Source organism: Alexandromys fortis, unplaced genomic scaffold, assembly GCF_014885135.2.
Source record: "Alexandromys fortis isolate MF-2015 unplaced genomic scaffold, M_Fortis_MF-2015_v1.1 scaffold_135, whole genome shotgun sequence".
In the NCBI taxonomy this organism is placed as follows: Eukaryota; Metazoa; Chordata; class Mammalia; order Rodentia; family Cricetidae; genus Alexandromys; species Alexandromys fortis.
Genome location: NW_026068036.1, coordinates 2,907,596 through 2,931,974, shown reverse-complemented (window position 1 = coordinate 2,931,974; position 24,379 = coordinate 2,907,596). Strand labels below are relative to the sequence as shown.

The 24,379-nt window shown below is 39.1% G+C and overlaps 1 protein-coding gene across 1 annotated transcript in view; it reads left to right on the top strand.

The window, feature by feature from the left end:
- Hnf4g (hepatocyte nuclear factor 4 gamma) overlaps positions 1-24,379 on the top strand; it is a 143,867-nt gene that overhangs the window by 56,304 nt on the left and 63,184 nt on the right. Inside the window, exon 2 of the mRNA XM_050165052.1 lies at positions 9,056-9,113. The gene's annotated coding sequence lies outside the window, so the exon portion shown is untranslated. The remainder of the gene's footprint in view (positions 1-9,055; positions 9,114-24,379) is intronic.

Genomic DNA, 24,379 nt, shown 5'->3' with positions numbered 1-24,379 from the left:
GCCAAGGAGGGCCATAGAGATGAATTGAGTTGCTAGAGTGCCTGCCATTAAATAAAAACTTGAGTTTGTATGCCCAGAACCCACACAAAAAGATGGGCATGCCCTTATTTGCTTGTGACTCAATGTTGTTGGTGGAGGGTGGCAGAGACTGGTGGATTGCTCAGACTTATTGGTCAGCCAGCCAGGATAAAGCCATGAGCTGAAGATTCACTAATGGACTCTGTTCTAGAGAGTAAGGGTGGAAAGTGATGAAGGAGACATCCTCAATGTCAGTCTCTGGCCTTCACAATCACAAACCTATTCGTGCACAAATACCTTCACACACATGTGCACACACCAATGCTAACAAGAACTTATACCACACAAACAACATATACCATATACACCCATCCACCCACCCTCATACACACACACACACACACACACACACACACCCTAAAAACAAATTTTCCAAAGAAGTCTTAATGATAATATTGTATAATGTATGGTAAATTTTATAGTTTTTATAACTTTAAGCAAATAATTATAGAACTATAAAGTCTTAGAGCCTAAGAATGTAATAGTCAAAATATAAAATTCATCTGAAGCCGGAAAACTAAACAGCGAAAATATTTCCTTTGTGAAAAAAGTGAAAAAATAATAAAAACATGTGACAAAAGGCCAAAGGTAGGGCCAACTATCCGGGAGCTTTGTTCAGCTCTGGGGTCTGTAAGCCAGGCTGTAAAAGGGAAGAAAGAGACTAGAGACCATCCTCCACACGAAGCAGGATTCAGTTTCAAAGCTGATCTCTTTTCTTTTCCGACACTGACTTTGTTCCTATCTCCATGGAGATCCCCATCGTGTTGAGACCAGAAAAAGCAGCCTGAGATAGTGGGGATAGTTCGCCTATATTCTTGTCCCTGCCTTGGGAGTTAGTGAAGCACGTGTTTCCAAGGAAGCTGTGTACTGCATGCAGAATGAGTGCGAACGTAGATCAGAAAACAGATAGTATGTATTTGCTAGTCCCATTTCGTGTGTGTGTTTCAAATGTTTATTTAGTGATTTGAAAGAGATTTTAAGTGACACTGATAGATTCAATATTTGTCTTAGTTTGGGTTTCTACTGCTGCAAAACCCTATGATCAAAAAAAAAAAAGAAAAAAGAAAAAAGTTGGGGAAGAAGGGATTTATTTGGCTTACACTTCTACATTACTGTTCATCACTGATGGAAGTCAGGACAGAAACTCAGAAAGGGCAGGAACCTGGAGGCAGGGACTGATGCAGAGGCCCTGGTAGGGTGCTGTTTATTAACTTGCTCTCATGTTTGCTTGGCCTGCTTTCTTATAGAACCTAGGACCACCAGCCCTGGGATGGCGCTACCCACCATGGGCTGGGCCCTCCCCCATGGATCTAATTGATAAAATGTCCTATAGCTGGATCTAATGGAGGCATTTTATCAACTGAGAATTCTTCCTCTCTGATAATTCTAGTTTGTGTCAAGTTGATACACAAAATCAGCCAGTAAAATAGCCAAATAGGTCCTTCAGGCTTTAAATATCTAACTATCTAACTCCTAGATGTTAGATATATGTTCCTTTGTACTTAAGCAAACATTTTCTTTCTGCAGGGAATTTTGTTCCTACTCTCTCATCTCTAGCTGTCTTTCAAGGGGAACCTTTCTATAACTGAGTCGAGTGTTTTTCAATTCAACTATATCCTAATAATCAAATACATTTAACCATATTAGTCAATTCATTTTACTGGGTTGTAGACTGCATAAACGTTACCTTGAATGACATTCTTTGGATGAAAATATGCTTCTTTGTTGTTTTGTGGTTAGAAGGGTCAGTGTAGAGGAATCTTCGGCTTTCACTGAGCATGAATGTTACCTTGAGGTATATGTATGAGATTGTATTTGTTTCTATAGGTTACTCATTTTACACATACACACACACACCCCATACAAATATACATATAGTTCATAATTCATATATTTAATGATTATATTCTTATTTCTGACTATTTTGTTTCTTATCTTTTTTACAAAAGTTTTGTTTGTATGTGAGTGTAAATATATGGATATGTTTAAGTAAACTGATATCCTACTCAGATTGACAGATACTCTACATATTTGTATGAATGTATTTTACATATTTTTAATTTATATCTTTAATATGTTTATGTACATGTTTATGCTTATTCCACATTGCTGTCTATATAGTTTAATTCTATAACTTCATGCATATTTATAAATACTCGGCATAGAGTACCATTGTTAGATGAGGTTATTATCCATACTTAGCCCAACACTGAAGATGAAAGAGTAATTACGACATCTCCCACAGAAGAAGATTCAGGCCCTGTGCCCAGCTCATTGCCTATGTTTTCATTAAAAAGTTCCTTAGAAGAAGGTGAATATTCAGAATTCCTAGTCTTAGCTGAGCATGCTTCTTGGAGCCATGGCCAGACATGTCTTTTACTTTTTTTTTTTAAATATTTATTTGTTATGTATACAATATTCTTTCTGTGTGTATGCCTGAAGGCCAGAAGAGGGCACCAGATCTCATTACAGATGGTTGTGAGCCACCATGTGGTTGCTGGGAATTGAACTCAGGACCTTTGGAAGAGCAGGCAATGCTCTTAACCTCTGAGCCATCTCTCCAGCCCTGTCTTTTACTTTTTAATGAAATGCATGAGTGCTCATTAAATAGTGAGTGTCTTACTCCATCCCCCATCACCTATATTTTGTGTTTCGAGAGACGGTGTATGATCATTCAGTACTTCATAGCCTTCTCTAACAGGCAACTGGGTATTCAACATTGTCTCCTCTTTTTTCTTTTTCTTTTTCTTCTCTTTCTTTCATGCTCTTCTCCTCTTGCTCCTTCAGCCCACTTTTCTCTCCCTTCCTTTTATTCTTTCTTCTTTCTATCTCCCATGTTGAATGGACAAAAGCCACAGCCACCCATCTTAAGGCACTTTCTCAGTGACAGAGGAAGGATAACATGGGAAGGGGTGTCCAATACAGTTAACAGAAACATGAAACATATATCATAAAGGGAAAGGCAGCAGAAAACTCTATGGCCGTGAGTGCAGGTAGCTGCTGTGGGAAGTTAGAGAGCTAAGTCTTCCCCTCTGAGCTCAAGCCCTGCCTTTTTTCCTCCTCCAGAGTAAAAAGAGAGACACTTAGGAATGGCAGGGTAATCAACGCATAAGAGATGAGACTGGGGAGTCACAGATGAGGCCAAAATTCACATGTATAAAAATGTCACAATAAAATCTACAGTGAATAATTATTATATTATAGTCAAGAAGATCAAAATATCATCTTTTTTGAAATATGAATGATTCTTGGGTCACCATTCACTTTCATTAGATCCATACCTGTGCGTTCTTATAACTCAACTAGACAGAAAGAGCACTGGCTGCTATTCCAGAGGACCTGGGCTTGATTCCCAGCACCCACATAACAGTACACAATCAGTAGTAACTCAAGTTCCAGGAAGTTCTGACACTCTCTTCTGCCCTCTGCAGGCAAAGCACACATACGTGATATATGCACATACCTTATATAGTCATAAAAACAAACAAATCCCTACATATTAAAAAGAAATTTAGCTAGGAGTGCACTTTGGCAATGGAATGGCTGTCACCTGGTATTTTTGTGGTTCTCAGTTCAACTCTTAGCACTGAAACAAAAGAACAACACCAAAAAAAAAAAAAAACCACACACACACACACAGCCAATTTTTGTGTCACATTCTACGAAATCTAGGGGGATTTGTAGACTCCATATTAATATAGCGATGCTCTAGATGATGTACATTTACATTTGAATTACACACATTTGCAAAGCCACTGTGATTAGTCAATTAGTTCCTTTTCTTGAAATAAAAATATTTTCATATATATATTTCTGCGTAAGTAGGTATAAAACAATATACAATATTTAATAATTATGCCACCTATAACATAGTATAATGAGAAAATTGCATTGTATATAATCGTATGTCATAATAATTATATCTTTTCTCTATCAATAATTATGTCTTTGGTCAGGTGTCTGAAGGAGGTAGTTTGTATTTTCACTTGCTTTTCCATCACCGTCCCATTCTCTTAACTCTTTTGTACATTTAATTCTATAATGCACTGAGATTCCCTGGTTGTAGTTGTATCCTTGTGACCACTTCTGATCCATCGTATTCATTGGTCTCTCTCCGGTGAGTCAGTGAGTACTGTTGTTTCCTAGGGAGAGCTCCTTTTGGTCCTTCCCACCATCGTTAGAAGAGAAGACTTCATTTCTGACAAACTCCATTGCAACTGGCACGTCCCAGGTTATTTAGTTTTTATGACTTAGAAAGCAACATAAAGTGTGCAGTATTTCAGTGTTGAAACTATATGAAAGGCTGAGCTTTCCCTGCCGTCTCTTCCTTGGGGAGAGGCCACTCCCACTCGTTAGCAGACCTCTATTGCTGAGACAGCAGCTTGAGATGGGCGCTTGTGGCTCCATAAAGTCGACATCTTAAGAAAAATATTTTTATTCGGAGAATGGCTAAATTAGCCAGGTATTACTGGTATTACTATAATAATACCACTTATTTTTTTTAATGGACATAAACCTCTTATGTTTTAGTGTATTTTATCCAGCTTTCTACTCACAGGGCTGTAATCTGCTTATTTGAGGCTAGGCTTTTCCAGAGTCAAATTAAAGCACAGAATTCTGACTGGGTTTCAGATTTCAGTGATGGCTGAAGGAGCAGGAAAAACTCTGGTAAACTCTCAGGTATATTCTCTGCTACATGCCCAGTGACTCATTCCATCGAGCTGACTCTACTACTCAGTGCAGTTGCCTGGTCTGGAGAAACAGACTCCACCCAGCGCGAGGCACTGTAAACTACAGCACAGGGTGTGGGTGCGGATTCCACCCACAAGGAACTGCAGAGGTGGACGATAGTGTAATCGCTATGGGAAGGAAAGCCTAAGAATGGTTTGTAGTGTTGTTGCAGTACCTCATGTTTTGTTTGCTTCTTTGGTCATTAGCAGAAACTGCCTTAAACCTTGTAAGGAGTTCTGCTTACTAAATGACAAGGTTACTCACTCACCGGCTTGCACTTCCTCTTGAATAGCTTACATGAGCAGCGATAGAGAAAGAGGAGAAATATCAGACCTGTGGTTCATTTTTGTCATTGAATATCCTGGAGGTTCCAGATTTTCAACAAACACCCTTCATCCCACAGATTCTTCGTTTGGTAAAACCTACATTTCCTTAATGTCTCCTTATCAATTTCTTCTTGAATTGCCCTGGGTGTTCCCTTTTCTAATCCTTAAATCAATATATATTAATATTGAGGGATAGAGCCTAGGCCCCCGGCTGGGTAAGTGTTCTACCATTTAGCTCTAGGCTCGGTCTTCCTTTCACTTGGATTTTGAAGTAGGATCTCAGTGTGATTCTCAAACTAATCTCAAACTATTTTTGTAGCCCACGCAGACCTTAAGTATATGATCCCCCTGCCCCATCCTTCCAGCAAGCAGGAATTACAGGCTTGCACCACTAAATTATGAAGATTCTGCCAGATCCAATTTATTTGCCTTTCAAATTTCCTCATTTGAGTTTTTTTCTTTACAAAATATTTCACTTTTAGCTAAAACTTCTTACAAAGCCCTGGAGGCAGAAGCATCAAATTTTAAGAGGGAAATCTGAGTGTGTTTGTGCTTTTAGGCCCCAGATACTGAGTTTCTGGGTTTCGTTGACTAGAGGATAAAATTCACCTATCTTTAGTTAACATCTAAGCACTTTGACTCGACTACATTTCTTTCTTACTTTAGGAAACTCCAATTTCCAGCATCTTTTCCCCATGAACATTCACTATTGATAGAATATACACACAAAGCTTACTCTTGACTAAGTTTGTGGCATATAAGTATAACCCTAATATTCAAAGACTAAGGTGAGTTGATTGTGAATTTGGCACCAGCTTGTGCTACCTAACAAGACACTGATTAAAAAAAAAAATATCAAAACAAGCATATCCCCTCTTCCTCTTTTTTAAATAACTTATTTATTTTCATTTTATGTCCCTTGGTGTTTTGCCTGCATGTATGTTTGTGTGAGGATGTTAGGTGTTGGAGTCATAGACAGTTGTTAGCTGCCATGGAGATGCTGGGAACTGAACCTAGTTCCGGGGGGGGGGGGGGCTGAGCAGCCAGTGATCTTAACCACTGAGCCACCGCTTCACTCACAGCCTTTAGAGAGTTATAAACTCTCTTTTATATTCAGCAAACTGGATCAAGGGTTAGCTTTGTTCACAGCTGCCCTTACCTGTCTCGCATATGGAGTCAGTGACCTTGCACTGGGATTCTTCAAAATGTGCTGGCCAACTGTGTCTAAAGGTTTTATTTCATTGGGAAAGTGATGTTGCTCTGGATAAGGTCCTTTAACACAAATAAGACAAGAGCAACATCCTTGGTAAATACCCAGGATGTGCATAGGTATATGTGGGTGTGTGTTATAAATATACAACGTGTGTAAACATGTATTTCATGAATATTTTTATTGTGAATACATCATCAAAAGACTTTGAAATTTAGATGTATTAAGAACTGCTAAAAATATATATCTATGGTAATTACTGTTTTCCCTTGCTTAAAAGAATATTGTTAGTATTTTGTGGTTATGCCTTAAAATAATCATTCTCTCCTTTAACCATATGGCTAGGGTAGTTTTTCAAATATACTTCACTGCAGAAATTCATTTTATTGCTTCTCTCTCACTCTAGAGCTTGCATTCCTTTAAGGGACATTTTTTTCTCACCTTATACCTTGCCCAACATATATAAATTATTTAATTAAATTTTGTGCAGCTTTATTATACTAGAAATGCCACTTTTCAGTAGAATTTACTCAGTGAGCCAGGAAAGTGTAACTACTGTCAATAAACAACCACAAACAAGGGTAGCTTTGCTAATATCAGTACCTAATGTTGGTGGTAAGGATATTAAATGGCATCGTCTTAATTGGCCCAAAGTCAATACAGCAGTTACACGGTTGTTCCATATAGAAATCCTGTTGTCTTCTTCCTGCCCTTTGTAAGCTATTTGCTATAGGGAATCCAATCCCAACGAAGCATACACATGAATCAAATAATGCTGCAGCGTTTGCACTGCAAAGGTATGCTAGGGGTTAAATCACTCTGGTATTTTTTTTCTTCCTTCTTTTTCTTTTAAAGGAGGGTAGCTTCTTGTCTGATCTCCTTATGGTCCTTGTCACAAGTCCACAGCTTTTAATCACTCATCCGTCCTGTGACTTACAACACTGCGGGCACCATAATAATGCTCTAGCTTGCGTGGGTGATCTTCTTGATAAAATCCAGACAATCTCTCAATATAATGGGAAGACAATCAAAATAAAAAATGCTTGAAGAGTTCAGGTAGTAAGGCATACTATTTATTTTTCACTACGTGCAAGGATATTAAAATACTGACTTTCATACTTTTGATTGAGTTCATGATGAAATCCAAGAAAAATTGAAAATTTGAATTATTCCACTGCCAGTACGGACTGTATATCATGAAGAGAAAGCCAGCCTGTATCGCCAACTCTGTACTGTGATGTGCATAGTCTCACGCTGCCTGTCCTCCTTTTGTTTCAGTTTCTGTAGGATTTCTAAGCAATTAATTCGCTGTATGGTTCTTTTGTATTCTAATCACCCTGTGAAACTTTGTAGAGATATCTGATATTAATAATGGTGCCTGATGTTGGATGGCTACTAATGGTGCATGGTGTTGGGGTGGTTCAGATCTTTCAAGGTACTTTCCGTGAAATTATCTCACTGGACCCTAGTGGCTCTAGGGAGTAAACAGTGGGCTTCTCAGAATTCCCCCACCTGCCCCACACCGTCTGCCAGCCCTGTGTCTGTCCTCTCACTCCTCCTTGTTCCTTTCTTGAGAGGAGTCAGTTTGGTGCAGAGGGAGGCAAGAGCACAGAGTGTGGATCCAGGTATCGAACTCCATCCTTGTCTTGTTGAATAATTTTCCTTTCTCTATACATTGATTTTTCTAATTGGCAAAGTAAGAATAATGATTTACTGCATTCCCCGAGTTTTTAGGCTTTTCCATTTGTCAGGCACAGATGGAAACCGTGAACAGGATAAGACAGGCCTGTTTGCCTCTTTCAAGAGAAGCTAGGTTAGAATGAAAGCAGACTTCGATATCTCTGCTTTTTAGTCATAGATTTGATGAAGACAGCCAAAGTATTCTCAGCTTTGAGTTCTTAAATGGAAAATGGGTACAAAGCTATGTATCTTTTGTAGTTGTTGAGAATATTACAAATACATTGTTATCACAGCTCCATATACAAAAAGAAGCGTTAACCTTATTCTGTCTTCATTATTTGCTCCCCTCCTACCCCACCTCAATTCTTATTTACATTTGGAAATTGTGTGGCATAGAAAGTGGGAAAAACAAAACTGAGATGTAAGACTACTGAGATTTTACGATATAAAAATGAGTGAGGAGTTTCGAGAGAAGAAATGGTTTAGTGGATAAGAGGACCTGAGTTTAAATCCCCAGTATTCCCACAAAAAGACGGGTATGGCTTCGTGTTTCTCTAACCCCAGCACTGGTTTGGTGGACAAAAACAGGTTGGTCCTAGACACTGATGACCAGTCAGTCAGGTTAGGTGAAATGGTACGATTCATATTTAATAAGAGCATTTAATCACAGCATATAAGTTAAAGAGCAATAGAGAACCCCTGACATCCTTTTCTGGGTTCCACATGCATGAGCATGACTATTCACACCTACACACACATACACACACTTACATTCACACACACAAGCACACACACAGGGATGCACACACATTCAGCATTGGTTTTTTTCTTTTCTAAAACCATATATAGGCTTTAATTGTGTCAGCATGAGGGGATGTAAGGAACTGCATGGTTGAGAGAGGAGCCTGTCATGTTAGGGTTCACTGGGTTTGTCCTCTAGACCCTGACTGTTAGGACTTGAAGTCACCTCCAGACTCTGTCTGGTAGGATTTGAATGTCACTGACATAGCTCAATCCTTTCTTTTCACAGACAAGGAAACTGAGCTTCAGAGAAGAGAAGAGACTTGGGAGCCTGACCCACAAAGCTGGTGAGTACAACACAGCTGGGTTTCTCTTTTTGGTTCCTCTAGGAACTGGGGGTACACAGTGTCAATGAGAACAGTTAGGATTCCACACCTGCAAGTCTGCACAGTGCTCTTTAGAGTATGATGGGGCATATAAAAGAGGAGGGAAGGATAGAGGCCAGAAGCAGCTCTGAAATGAGTGGAAATGATTGACACTTTGAGGAGAGCAAGATGACTTTTTGTGACTTTCCCAGGGGAATATGTGAGAAATAGTCTGGCCACTCCAGGAAAGACATTGACCACAGCCACCTAGAAAAAAAGGGAATATAAAAGTATGAGACATATATATAATCTGAAAAAAAAAGCAAAATAAAATCATGACCAGTTTTCCATTACTATAGCTTTGTGAACCAGTGGATGTATTGAGGTTAGTAGCAGGTGTTTGGGTGAGAGGTTATAGGAGTATAGATTCATCAAAAAAAAAGCTATAAGGCTGGGCGGTGGTGGCGCACGCCTTTAATCCCAGCACTTGGGAGGCAGAGGCAGGCGGATCTTTGTGAGTTCGAGACCAGCCTGGTCTACAAGAGCTAGTTCCAGGACAGGCTCCAAAACCACAGAGAAACACTGTCTCGGGGGAAAAAAAAAAGCTATAAGAATGAAAAGCCCAATTTGCCATCATGGGCAAAGACTCACAAAACTTGCTTCCTTGGAATTCTCTTCATATCTTGCAAGCAACTTGATGTAATTATATAATTTGCATAACTTTGGGTAAGGTCCTTGGGACTTCTGTACCTTTCAGGAGTTTGCTGAGTCTTGTGAGTTTTGTGAACTTCCTGAGTACTGTAAATTTCACTAATTTCCTCAACCTTTCTCACAGAGGACATTTTGCACTGAGAGTAACCAGTTGTACCACAGAGTCCACACTGGAAACCCCAAGAGGACAGCAACTTGTTTCCTCTGCTTCTGGTCCATTTAGGGAAAGAATAGTGCCTGACTTTCAATATGGACTTTACATTTTTTGTTTGATAGTTTATTTTTGATAGATTGAGTAAACCAATAGTTGAATGAGACATGACATTAGAATAGTCCAAGAAAAAGAACAAGGCCATAGAAAATTGCAACACGAACAGGCAAGGCCTGCTTGTTGTTTGTGTTTTTGTCCTGCCCAGTTCCCCAGCTGTTTAGTCCCAGAGAAAAACCACACATAGGTCTCCATAAATTATAAAGCTGATTGCCCATTAGCTCTAGTCTCTCACTGGCTAACTCTCACATCTTGATTAACCCATTTTTCTGATCTATGTTAGCCATGTGGCTTAGTACCTTTTTCAGTGAGGCAGATCACATCCTGCTGCTTCTGTGGTCTGGGCAGGAGTGGGAGAAATCAACTTCCTCCTCCCAAGAATTCTCCTGTTCTCATTACATCATTTCTACTTCCTGTCTGGTTTTTTCACCTATATTTCCTGCCTGGCCAATCAGCGTTTATTTATAACATGATTGACAGAATACAGACAATTCTCCCGCACCAGAAAATGTGTATGAGAACATCTAAATTGTGGATGCTTATCCTGTTAGAGGTGACCAGATTCAGTAGATCATTGTTTTAAGACAGAGGGTCAATGTCATTATTGTATCATGAAAATTATTTAGATTTATGTTATAATGGCAGAAAACCCACAAATAAATAGGCTTATATATTAACTTGGTCAAAGTTAAAGTTATTTGTCTCACTACAGACATTTAACATTTTTGGATATATTGTTTTACAGAAACACAAAAACTAAATTTTGGGGAAAATGTATAAATACTTTTCAAGAAAAAATACTAAGTTTATCAATTTTATCTAAACTGGAATTTAAGGAAACAGTGTCTACTGAGAAGTTCTGTTCTTTATCATACAGGAATTGAGAACGCTGCTAGTCTTCCTGCAATTACTATTTGCACATTAAGGAGACTTAATGACTATGTTAGGCAACTTTTTAAAGGATTAACCCATCAGGTACTGATAGATTGGATTGGAATCGAAAAGACTAGAAAGAAGTGTAAAGATGTCTTAGCTTTGATTTTTTTTTTATTTTTCCATTCAAAAATTTACACTTCCTCCCCACCTCCCATTCCCCTCCCGCTCCCCCACTCATTCTCCTCCCTCCCCCCCCACCCTCCTTAAGAGAGGGCGGGGAACCCTGTCCTGTGTGAAGTCCAAGGCCCTCCCCACTACATCCAGGCCTAGGAAGCCTTGCATCCAAATAGACTAGGGTCCCAAAAAGCCAGTACATGTAGTAGAAACAAGTCCTAGTGCCTTTATTAATGGCTTCTCAGTCAGCCCCCATTGTCAGCCATATTCAGAGAGTCAGGTTTGATCACATACTCGTTCAATACTGGTCCAGATGGATTTGGTGAGCTCACATTAGAACAGGCACACTGTCTCAGTGGGTGGAGCAACCCCTCTCTGTCCTGACTTCCTTGCTCATCTTCTCCCTCCTTCTGCTCTTCAACTGGACCTTGGGAGTTCAGTCTTTTCAGTCTGTTCCTCTGATGACGGTCTCTGTCTCTATCTCCATCCTTAGCCGGACGAAGATTCCATGGTGATATTCGAGAAAATCATCAGTGTGATAGTGGGGCAAGGACAGTTCAGGCACCTTCTCCTATGCTGCCCAAGGACCTAGCTGGGGACATCCCCATGGACACCTTGGATCCCCTCTAGAGCCAAGTTTCTTGCCAACCCTAAAATTGCTCCCTTAATGTAGATATCTCCTTCTCTGCTCCTATATCCACCCTTCCTCCACCTCCACCCTCACTCCCCCAAGCTCTCCCCAGTCTTTCCCTTCTCCCTTCTGTCTCCCCCTCTCCCCTTCTCCCAACTCCACCCCCACCCCTACCTCCACCCCCATGCTCCCAAATTTTGCCTGGCTTGCTTCCAATTTCCAGGAGGATCTATATATGTTTTTCTTTGGCTTCACCTTGTTATTTGGCTTCTCTAGGCTTGTGAACTATAGGCTTAATGTCCTTTGTTTATGGCTAGAGTCCACTAATGAGTAAGTACATACCATATTCATCTTTTTGGGTCTGGGTTATCTCACTCAGGATAGTGTTTTCTATTTTGATTCATTTGCATGCAAAATTCAAGATGTCACTGTTTTTTACCGCTAAGTAGTACTCTAATGCATATATATTTCACACTTTATCCATTCTTCCATTGAGGGGCATCTAGGTTGTTTCCAGGTTCTGGCCATTAAAAATAATGTTGCTATGAGCATAGTTGAACAAATGCTTTTGTAGTATGATTGGGCATCTCTTGGGTATATTCCCAAGAGTGGTATTGCTGGATCCTGAGGTGGGTTGATTCCCAATTTCCTGAGAAACTGCCACACTGATTTCCAAAGTGGTTGCACAAGTTTGCATTTCCACCAACAATGGATGAGTGTTCCCGTTACTCCACAACCTCTCCAGCATAGGCTATCATTGGTGTTTTTGATTTTAGCCAATCTGACAAGAGTAAGATGGTATCTCAAAGTTGTTTTGATTTGCATTCCCCTGATTGCTAAGGAGGTTGAACATGACCTTAAGTGTCTTTTCACCATTTGAACTTCTTCTGTTGATAATTCTCTGTTCAGTTCAGTACCCTATTTTTTAATTGGGTTAATTAGAATTTTAATGTCGAGTTTCTTGAGTTCTTTATATGTTTTGGAGATCAGTCCTTTGTCTGATTCGGGGTTGGTGAAGATCTTCTACCATTCAATAGGATGCCTTTTTGTCTTAATGACAGTGTCCTTTGCTTTACAGAAGCTTCTCAGTTTCAGGAGGTTCTATTTATTCATTGTTGCTTTTATTGTCTGTGCTGCTGGGATTATACGTAGGAAGTGGTTAAATTAATTACTTTTAAAAAGGGATTAAAATAATACAAATTTTCTGCTTATTAAAGAAAATCTGTCACATTAAGAAATGTCACAAGAGCATTTATATGTAAGTCTGGAGAACTAAGAGAAAAATATGAGATTGTGCATGTGTGTATATTGTGTGTCTGTGCATGTTCACTCACACGTGCAAAAAAGTCTGTTCCTAGGCATCATTTGGTACAAAGGTCTCCATTTCAGTCTTAGGACAAAATAAACATATGAGCTTATAATTATTTTATTGAACTTTCTTATTTTATGGCCCACTAATGGTTCATGGATCAGTTATACTGATGAGTGCTAAAAACTTACAGCTTCAATGAGGTTGGTTTTTAAAACATATTCATTTATTTTCTATTTTATTCATTTATTTTATTTTTCTTAGCATTTATTTTCAAATGCTAAGAAACTTCTCAATTCTAAGTCTTATTTTGCAGTTATAGAAAACCATAGAAGTATAATTTTTTATTATGGAGAAGGAACTAAAATATATTGTATGTATCTAACTAGCAATGTGTATATACTTTTCTAAATTACTTTTAATTTCTAGTGTAAATTTTTCTTCTAAGATTGAGTGTATGCCTTACTACCAGATACTCAGTATGACATTTATTTTACCTTCTTCACTCTTTAGGCTGAAATTGGTAGAAAATTTACCTTTTGAGGTCAGTTATCATTTGTAGTGAAGGTTTTCTTTAAAAAGTTGACACTCCATGTATTTTTATAGTGGGCTATTTGCACTATATTTTATTTTGTGGACAGTTCTATTGTAAGAATTCCTTTGCTTTTCACTGTTTTTGCAAGTATGCATGCAGCTTCATTCCCAAATAAACAGGGTTGGGATAGAAGTATATATCTCAGTTTACTCTTCCCAAATTCACCTAGTAAGTTAAGTTTCTTCATGTTCCTTGGGTCTAAGCAATAAATGAGTGGACACAAGTCAGAAGGCCCCTCCAGTTTCATGAGCAAAACTTAAGTGCCCCAACACCAAGTATTAGTATTTTTTCTACTGTTTAGAAGTAGATTCGATTTAAAAAGCAAGTGTAAAGGATTGCTTTGTTTTATTTCATTAGATTTAACAAAGTACCTTAGATCTTCTCTTGTTGACTCAGTAACTCAAGAGGCTGAAATTGATGGAGACCTCTGAGTTCATAGTTTAAGACCAATTTTGGCAACAAGAAAGTCTTCATCTTAATAACACACAAGACAATGGAGGTTCAGTATAGTGGTTAATAATCTAGCTTATATAGGTTTAAAGTACTACTAAAAACTAAAGAATGTCAAAATTAGTCTAGGTACCGCAAACTCCTTGTTTTATTAATATCTTGTTTACTGATAGCATTTTCAGCAGACTTAGTGCGTGTGAAAGATAGCATTTGTCAGTTTGGCTTGAAGAATCTTAAGTGAGTGAAAGATAGCATTTGTCAGTTTGGTTTGAAGAATCTTAAGTGTTCTTAGAAGTTGTGTTATTATGAAAGAATAACCCATTTGACACATACGTATGTGCTCACTGAAATCAGCGTTTTTCCTTGTACAGTAGATTTTCTAATAAACACACTTTTTGAAGATAGTAAAATATATATCAAGAGGTAGGTGCTTCAATGTGGAGACATAGGAGCTGTGAGGCCACACTGAATATCAGGGAAAGTGGTGCTTTCCGTTCTAAATTTGATGTGACGAGAAGAGAAACACAGCTTGAATCAATTGACCAGGACTCATAGAAACTTAGAGAGATCAGAGAGCCTGTAGCCATCTGACCTAGGTCCCATACATTGATGTTACTCTGAGTAGCTTGGTGTTCTTGTGGTACTCCTAACAGTGGGAGTGAGGGTGATCACTGACTTTTTTGCCTACTGATGAGATCCATTTCCTACTCCTGGGTTGCCTCATCCAGCCTTGATATGGTTGTATGTACCTGACATTATAGTAACATATTATGTGGTGTTTGGCTGTTGTCCCTGGCTGGCCTGCTCTTTTCCGAGAGAAGATGAGCATCTAGGGAAGGGGGGGGATGAGATAAAACTGTGGTTGGGTTGTAATATAATGAGAAAATAACAATAATTTTCCACCAGCTTCCTTGTTTATGTTAGAAGCTTTAGTAGCAAATGAGAGAAAATCAATCCTTTTACCCTAAGTAGAAGTAATTTCTCCTGAACAGTTCATGAATTGCTGCACCTAACCATGGCCTACATGTAGCACACATCAAACCTTTTACTTCTTGCATGTTTTGCTGATAGTGTAATTATCAGATGTTGGTTGACCAGATGGATCAGTGGTGTGTCTTTAGGGAGAGATAAGGTTTTCTTGACCTCTGTGGAGACAGTACAGCAGAGTGGAAATTTGTGCTGGGGAACACTGTTTTAAGAGCTGTGTTGTCATCTGAAACTTAGCAATTGTCAGTTAAAGCTAGCACAGAAATGATTGTCAGGCTGCATTATTAACAAGATTCTGCATTGTATCTATGTGACTTTCGGCTATATGTGTGTGTGTGTGTGTGTGTGTGTGTGTGTGTGTGTGTGTGTGTGTATGTGGTCTGTGTGTGTGTGTGTGTATGTGTGTGTGTCTGTGATGCGTTTGGACATTGTCCACTAAGTTTTTGACATTATGCTACAGAAGCCCCTCCAAATGACAATGCAGTTACAGAATGCTTCACAGCTCCTGAGTTACTTAAGCAAATAAGTTAGCTGTTCGCAGCTTACCTGAAAATTTTAGAGTATTTTAATGAGACTCTCTTGTGTAGATTTTGAAAGGGTTTGTGTTAGTCTTTCATTTGGATGCTGTTCCATGGCATCTTTGGAGTTTTCACTGCCCAGGAAAGCACATGAAATTTAACATGCTTTTAAATATTGCGATGACTGGTCATCTCACTTCTTTTTTCCACTGAGAACACTTTTGAATTTTGAACAGTAGATATCACAAAGGAAGCATTTATGTTTTTAATTCTGTATGAAACAGGGGTAGTGCTCATTATACCATCCTCTTATAATTGCTTGCTGATTGAAGTAATTACTAATACATTTTCTAGGTTTAGGTTCTCTCTGACACAGAGTATCAGTATTAAGGAATACTGAGTATCTGAGCACTGCTACACTCAATGGTGAGAGTGTTGAGCATACATGGGCATCTTAAGATTAGAAAGGATGTGTTTATGATCCTGAAAGAGCTTTCAATGTGATGAGAAAATAGCCAATAACCTATCATGCTACGTTTTTCAAAAATATAAAATTGATGATGTCTCTAAGGAATGAGTATTTACTTAAGATGTTTATTAATTTATTTGTTTATTTGAAAACGCTCCTATATAAAGTTTCCTAATTGTATTGTCCTAATCAATCAAGAGAACTGTCTGCTAACACAAATGAGCACTTACCCTTAGGAACCTTAGTTGTTCCTAAACTTGTCAGCAGGACTAGGACTAAGTCATCCTCTTCTTTTCCAGCCTATTGACATATTCTTGTTAAAAGGAGAACCATCTCCCTTTTCTGCAGGGGAAGTTGCCCTGGGGCCTGGCCCTGGGCTTGTGCCCTTGGCTGCAGCCATTTCCCTCCTCCTTTATTACACTGCCCCCTGGACCTCACCAGGTGGCTTTGCAGTCTAAAGCCCTGAGGTGATGCCTTGGTTTCTCTCCATGAAAACTGTTTCTTCTCCTTCAGTCTTCACTGAAGTTCACTGTGATTCATCTCAACTTGGATTTATGTCACAAATCTTATGTTTGTTCTCTTTAATATAAAGCTAATGATGGCACTTAAGAAAAGCACAGGTAACATTTCAAGTATTACTTGCTCAGATGGCTTATTATAACATCCACTAAAGGGTAGACTAGGTTTCTTTCTTAACAAATAATGACTGTTGGCATTTCTTACAGCTCCCCTCTCTCTGTAAATGTCTGTAAGTGAGAAATTGCATCCCTACTGATGAGTGACCTTGTAGTCTCCTATAAACCAAGATGATTTATCAGGAACAACCCAGTCGCATGCATATCACACACACCTTATATTTATCACTACACATTTAAAAGTAAGGCAGGAAATATTTAAGTTAGGGAAGTCAAGTGGATGCTACTTTTTGCAGTGCAGAATGTTACCACTTTAGTGAAATACAGTTTTGCAAAACTGACCATATTTTTTGTTTTGGACCTGTGTATGTCAAAACCACAGCTCTCATCATAAAGGGGATTAGAGGTGGTTTATTTTAAAGGCATTTTGGGTGATCATGTCCCAGAAATACAGGTTCCCCTCAAAGTTCATCTTTCAGCATTTTCATAAAGTTTACAGAACAAGAAAAGTTATAAATCGAGCCAAATTTAAAATACATTGATGGCGTATCAGAGAGGTCGTTACAGAGGCATGGGGAAAGCTTTTCAATAAGTCTTAAATATATCTGATACTATGTTTAGCTTTTGGTTTTGTAGTTAGTAGTCTGCTAAGTTAATAGATTTTTAAAGATTTCTACCTATTAGTCACAGGATGTTAATTCTGACACACGGGTAAGCAAGGAATGACTATTTAGAGGATGAAAGACAACTCAAGACGAGGTACTTAACCTCTGGTACTGCAACATCCCAACCTCTCCACATCAGCACACTTTTAATCAATCAGTCTTTGCAGACACAACTTCTCTCCAGGAATTCTTCAGAAGTCCCAGGTATAAAAAAATGTCAGGAGGTACACACACATACACACACACACACACAGTCACAGAAAGAGAGAGAGAAACAGACACAGGTACACACACACACACCGAGAAACAGATACACACACATACAACACACACACCAACACAGATACACACACACTCAGAAACAGACAAACACAGAAACAGATACACACACAAACACATTCACAAAGATACACACACTCATATACTTCAATCATTTGGGGAGGGTCTACACCAAGTATGTTTTTCTCATTTCACTCAAATTGTATGCTAGTTCTCAAGCTCCTCACACCTCTAGTGAGGTAGGATGCTGATCAAATGGCCTGCAAAGCCTGCAGAAATGCCCATAGGCCATTATGACCTTCTCCTGTTTGATGGAGTCCAAACTTCAGGTTGCCTGTGGTTACTGAAGGAGCTGAAAGGCAACTGTATCTCTTCCAGCTTCTCCACCTGTGTGGGTCCTAAGTGGCACAAAACTGAACAGTGGGGGAGGAAATGGGCCCCCAGAGCTGTAACTCAGTTCTCTGATTAAGAGTCAAATATTGCTACATTACTAATAGCCTGCAAGTCATTCAGTCGCCTGCTGGCAGCTCTAGAACTCAGTTACAATCATCTTTCGATTTACAAGATCCAAGTCACATGTACCATGTTATAAAGGGAAGTTAAAAATAAACAAAAACAAAACCATTTACTTATTCTGCCCCGGGCAGGCGGTACCATGTTTGTCTGGAGTCAGAGGGCAGCTTGCTAGAGTCTATTCTCTCCGTCCATCCTGTGGGTTCCAGGGACTGAATTTAGGCCATCAGACTCAATAGCAAGGGCCTTTACTCACGGAAGCACATTGTCGGCCCCATAGGCTCCATTTTAAAACCTGCTTCCATGGCTATAAGTTAGAATCATTTCTTGTTTTCGCCTCAGAGTCTGCCTGTTGTTTTGCCTACTACTTATTTAATGAGATAATTATTATTGTGCTAAACTGCAACGTGCTGGGATCGTGTTTGAAGTTTGGACCTTTTACATGTTTTTCACTAGATACATACATTCACATAGGTACAAAGGGGGCAGTTTACAATTGGCACTAGCGTTCTGAGATGAGACCACCTTTTAATCTGGTAACTGACAAACAGAGAAGCTAGCCAATAAATCTACGTTACCAGTTCCCTCAATACTGTGCTTGATCTCCGCTGGTAGTTAGGCATACGTCTTTCGTGACTGTTTCATGGAGAAACGTTTGGATAGCTCTTGTAATAGCAATAGGGTTTTCCTAAGTATAAATCATTCCCAGATCTCAAGGTTATTGCCAGTGGCTTTATGGTCAGGCTGTGTAGTATTCCTTTTGGGCTACTGGTCTTTCAGCATGCAAGTAGGGGATTAAAGTAAATCATTTAATCCATGCAACACGTCGCTCAATAGTATACTTTTGGAAGTTGTTTCCACAGGAGCAACAGTGGAAGCCGCCAGTCTGAGATATTGACACTATAGAAAGAAACTGACAGCCCATTCCTTGTATTGATCCCACTCTTCTCTACAAAGACAGACTCCACTCCCTACCACAGCCTGTAAGTGGTGCCTGCTGAGGTTGCTAAATTGTGCTGTAAATTATTTATTACTTGGACACCTTGTAAAGATCTCGTTTTTTTTTTCTTGTCGGACTTAGTTGTGCTTTCTAGGGTCTCATATATATTGAAAGGTTTCAGAAGACACACTGACCACAATGATATGGCACCCATTGCTTCCTATCATGTACCACACATGTGATCTGCCTGACTAGGATTATGCTGGAATCTCAAATCAGGTTCTTAGTTTTAAAATATTGCCTATAAAAACCATCAACATTTATATACATAGGGGCCAGATCACCAGATCAAGAAGCAGACAGTCTGGCAACTGTGAGCTCAATACCAGACAATTAGCACAGTTTCAAAGTAAAACATGCCAAGTATGCAAAGAATATTGATTTGGGGGGGTCAGTTACTGTTGACAACTGTTTATCGGAGGAAACATAATCCGCTTGAGCTAACATAGCATCAGTACTCAGAAAAATTACAAATGTGTTCTGTTATGAATTATTTTTTATCATTTAGAGTGTTTTGGTGAGGTTTTTATGGACCAAAATGTCTTTGATACTGATAATTCTTATTACAAGAAATATGGTTTTATGCCCAGCCAACAGGGCAGCTTGCTCAGATCATGGCTGCTTGCTTTTAGTGGTCTGAAGTTCACACACATGTATGAGTGTGCACATGCATGTGCACTTGCATGCACACTAACACGCACATCATATGCAGTAGAAACATATTCATGTCTAGCAGGTCTCTGTCCTCCTCTATCAGATTTTTACACTGGTATCTCAGAAAGAGGGCAAACGTTGTGAGATCGTGCTACAGTTACTTGAGTGCTCTTTAGGATTTTCAAATACATACAATGGCTCTTCGTATCCATCCTTGTACTGATGGATAGGCCAGGGAAACGGCTCAGTCAGCAAGTGCCTGCTGCAGAAGCCTACGAACCCGAGTTCAAGGAGCACCCTGGTCACAGGCAGCCAGCATAGATGAATCAGGTAGCTTAAATTTCAGTGAGACCATGTCTCAAAAGAACAAATTGGAAAGGCACGCAACATGGCTCTGTGGATAAAGACACCCTCTATCCAGCCTGACAACCTGAGTTCAGTCTTTTAGGCCTTCATGGTGGAAGAGGAAAACTGACTTCTACAAGGACACACACACACACACATAATATAATTTCAAAGGACAAGGTGGAAAGCTACAGTGCAAAGACCCTGATATTGACCTCCAGCTTCCACAGGCAAGGCCACACATGTGCACATTCATCCTCATGCACATGTGCACACAGTGAATACATGCACATACCTCATCTCCCCCAAATCCCAGCTCATTTGTGTGCTTTCAGAGTGTGAGCTTCATTCACCCTCTGCTGTATAAAATCTATGACTTTAGGTAAGAGTATTGTTTTTTCTTATTATAAAGAAAAAGAATAATAATGACATTTATATTATCTATAAAAAGCATTAATAGAAGTCTGCATATTAATGAACATAAGTCCTAACGTAGACATAAGAAACATCTCTCCCGCATATGATGGGAGCAAAACCCAAGACTGTTTGTGGTTCTTCCTATATTGAGATATTCTGTGCAGAAGCAGATCATGGACTCCTCTTTCCCAAAAATATTTAGACAAATAATATTCATGAGTCATAGATTGGAAATGCTACTATTACCTAAAATGATGCTAATCATAAATAAAAATGCGTGAAACTAATAAAACTTAATTTTAAAAAAAGATTCATATTATAAAGTCTAATTTATGACCTAGGGACCATGTCACTAGGGTTCTGTGATGATTGCAACATGTTGCTGATATTTCATCACAGTAGATACATCACAGTAAAAGTAACAATTAGCTATTACACACCCGTATTATAATACTTTATAGACAATTTTATTGTAATTTGAATCCTGAAAACACTATCATTGTTATTTCTAGTCAGGGTCTGTGCACAAGGCGTGGGCATGAAAAAAAGCAAACTGGAAACAAACGTGGTTTTCCAGTGAGTTTATAAGATATTTTGGTGTCAAGTCCTGGCATGGAGTGCATGTTTTTCCCCCTCAATTTTTTCCTTTACTTTTAATTTAAAAATGCATATTCATGCATTTATTAGAGGTGGGCTTTTCCAGAGGACAGCACGTGGGACCCAGTTTTCTGCTTCCACCTTTTGGATCCAGAGAGTCAGTCAGTCAGGTACGTTTACCCACTGAGCTATCTTGCCAGTCCTCCTTTATTTTTGAGGCAGGCTATAAAGTAGTGCAGGCTGAATGCAGCTTCTTTTGTAGCTCTGGATTCCTGTGGTCCTCTGGCCTCAGTCTTCTCAGTCCTGGAATGATGGATGCACTGTCTTACTAGGTGAATGCTGGATTTTACCTATATTCCAATGTTGCACTATCTAAGTGAAGTCTACTTTTTTTACCCAGTCATTCCCTCGTGGTCCCACCAAGTAGCTTTCTCCTCTTCTTAACCAGGCCTTGGCATCTGAGACTACACTGTGGTCCTATGAGTGTTTCCTCTAAAACTATCAAGCTAGTAACAGACGGAGAAATGAAAGATTCCTTCAGTTCGGTTCTTTGGATAACAACATAATGACAGAGTAAAGGGGGGCCATGTGCCCCTGAAAGCAGAATGGAAGCATACATTTCATATAAAATGTATGGTCCCACACCAGCTCAGAGTGTTATTGTAACCACTTGCACTTGTGCACGTTATACATGCCAGGCTCTCACCAATAATAACCAAATAACTACACCCTTTCCTAGAATACATGATTTTTCGTGTTAAATGCATCTCATGTATTCGTCACAACAGCTTACGAGATGGGTTTTGTATTCCTGTTTTGAAGAGGAGAATCAAAGAATGCAATTTGTCCCATGCCTTACCAAAGCCCTTTGAGTTTACAGCCACCTGAGCTGACGTAGCTGCTTACATAGCCGCTCATTCAGTGAACATTCACTCAGTAGACACAGGAGGAAGGCCAAACACACATTGTTAGGATTGATTTATAAGCAAGAAGACTAGCTTTTCTTGAGACAAACCAAAAGCAAACAACAAACAGAGAGAAAGCAGCAGCACTGATCCAGGCTGTGTGTATTCCCTTGCACCGTGAGAGACAGGGTGGCTCTCCACCAGCACGGACTGTGTGCGCACTAAAGTACTGTAGGGAGCTGCTGTCCAGCACTGGGAGTGGTTTCCTCTTTATGTCCGCTGCTGAGAAAGAGGTCAAATTCAAAATCAAGTCACTGCTTCCACTGAATGGTTATCACTGTGAAGCCATCCCAAAAATAGAAAGCTAAGGATCTGCAGGGTCAGAGCTAGACTCTTGTAAAACAAGAGCTACAGGCTTTTCTCCTCCATGAAGACTTTCTGGGAACATGACTCCCTTCTTTCTTATGAAGTGAACCATGCAGGGAAATGCTATGAAGTTACATTGTGAAAATGTCTTTTGCAAATGTTGATACCTAGTGGGTATTTATAAGAAAGAGACAAGCTGGGCATTTGTTGGCACACACCTTTAATCCCAACTCCTTGGGAGGCAGAGGCAGGTGAATCTCTATGAGTCTGAGGCCAGCCTGGTCTACAGAATGAATTCCAGTTCAGGCTCCAAAACCATACCCTGTCTCAAAATATTTTCCACAATCATGTATTTTCCCTTTTTACCTATTTTAGCAATTGTATTTTAATGATTTCATATAACCTTCATAATGGTTTTTATCTCTTGCCCATTCGAACATTTTTTAAGCATATATTATTTCTGTTCATACAAGAATTGCAATGTTTATTGGCAACTTTTATTTATTTCATTAGGTTGGGTTATGGGTTTTAAAAAAGATATTGAATTCTTACTGTTAATTTACTTGTGGCAAGAGCAGTATTATTAGCACATATGTATGCATGGTATATGGAGAGTATACATGCAACAATGAACATGTGGAGTTCAGAGTTCAACTTTGAAGAACCAGTTCTCTCCTCCTTCCTTAACTTGGCTGCAGGGATGGAACTCGGGTCACCGGATTTGCAGGATTTGCTTTACCTGCTCAACCATCTCTTTAACCATTTTTAGTCATTAAAATTGATTTATAATTAACTGTGTGTGAGCACACACATACGGGCTTGAGTGTGTGTGTGTAAGGGTGTGCACACGCATGTGCTGTGTTTCTGCAGGCACTTGAGGCTGTAGCTCACACATAAATAAAATGTTTAAAATGTCGTTTAAAAAAACAGAAGGAAAAGCCGTTACCCTTTGTTCCCTCATGCTGTTCAAAATATAGAAAGATAAACTCATGAAGTAGATGGGTGAAAATTTAAGCCATTTTCAATACAGGAAAGGACAGGACATACACTAACAGGGTCTTTCATTATAGGTGCACAAATTGGGCTTTAATTTGTGCCCATTGAGAATGAAGCTCCTGACCACAGATTAATTTGTTTTCATTGAGCATAGCAAATAAAAACTGCACATTAAAAGACTATGAACCATATGCGCTTAGAAACATTCCTGTCAAATGTAGGCGGTGTGCTTTATTAACCCTTGAAATTACTGCTGAGACTAGTGCTTTAAACATAAGTGGTCATTATTTCTCTTTTGAATGAATGGATAGTGTTGAAGTGTCATCTTTTAAATCCCCAGTTTCATATAATTCTCCCAGCTCAGCATATACAGAAACATGTATTAAAATGCCAAATAGTGAAAAATATATTTTGATTTAATAATAAATATCTGTTTTTAAGAGGTGACAATAGTCATTTAAATTTAAATTGATTTAAATTATGGCCTGCCAGTCCTACGCAAAGTAACATTTTGGGGTTTAAGGAGATGACTAGGATTTTGGTTTAGTTTCCATCAAGGAGAAATTTATGCCAATAGTAAACCATTTATTTCACTAAGTAATCAAATGTGTGGTCAGAAAATGGTGATTATAGAACAGAAAAAAAAAACTACAGAGTTCAGGGCAAATTGCTTATTCCACTTGTGCTTTTATGATTGATTTAAGCATCATACTTTTAAGATTTTAATATTAAATGAGCAAATAAAGCCTCCCTCCACCTCTTGTCATACCCTGTCTTTGGACATCACAGCAGAGGTGTGTCTATTTTCATGTGGTTAACTTCTGTACGACTGTAATAGGTCTGCAATCCACAGTTAGAAAACACTCATGCGTCTGCATTCACCTTTGT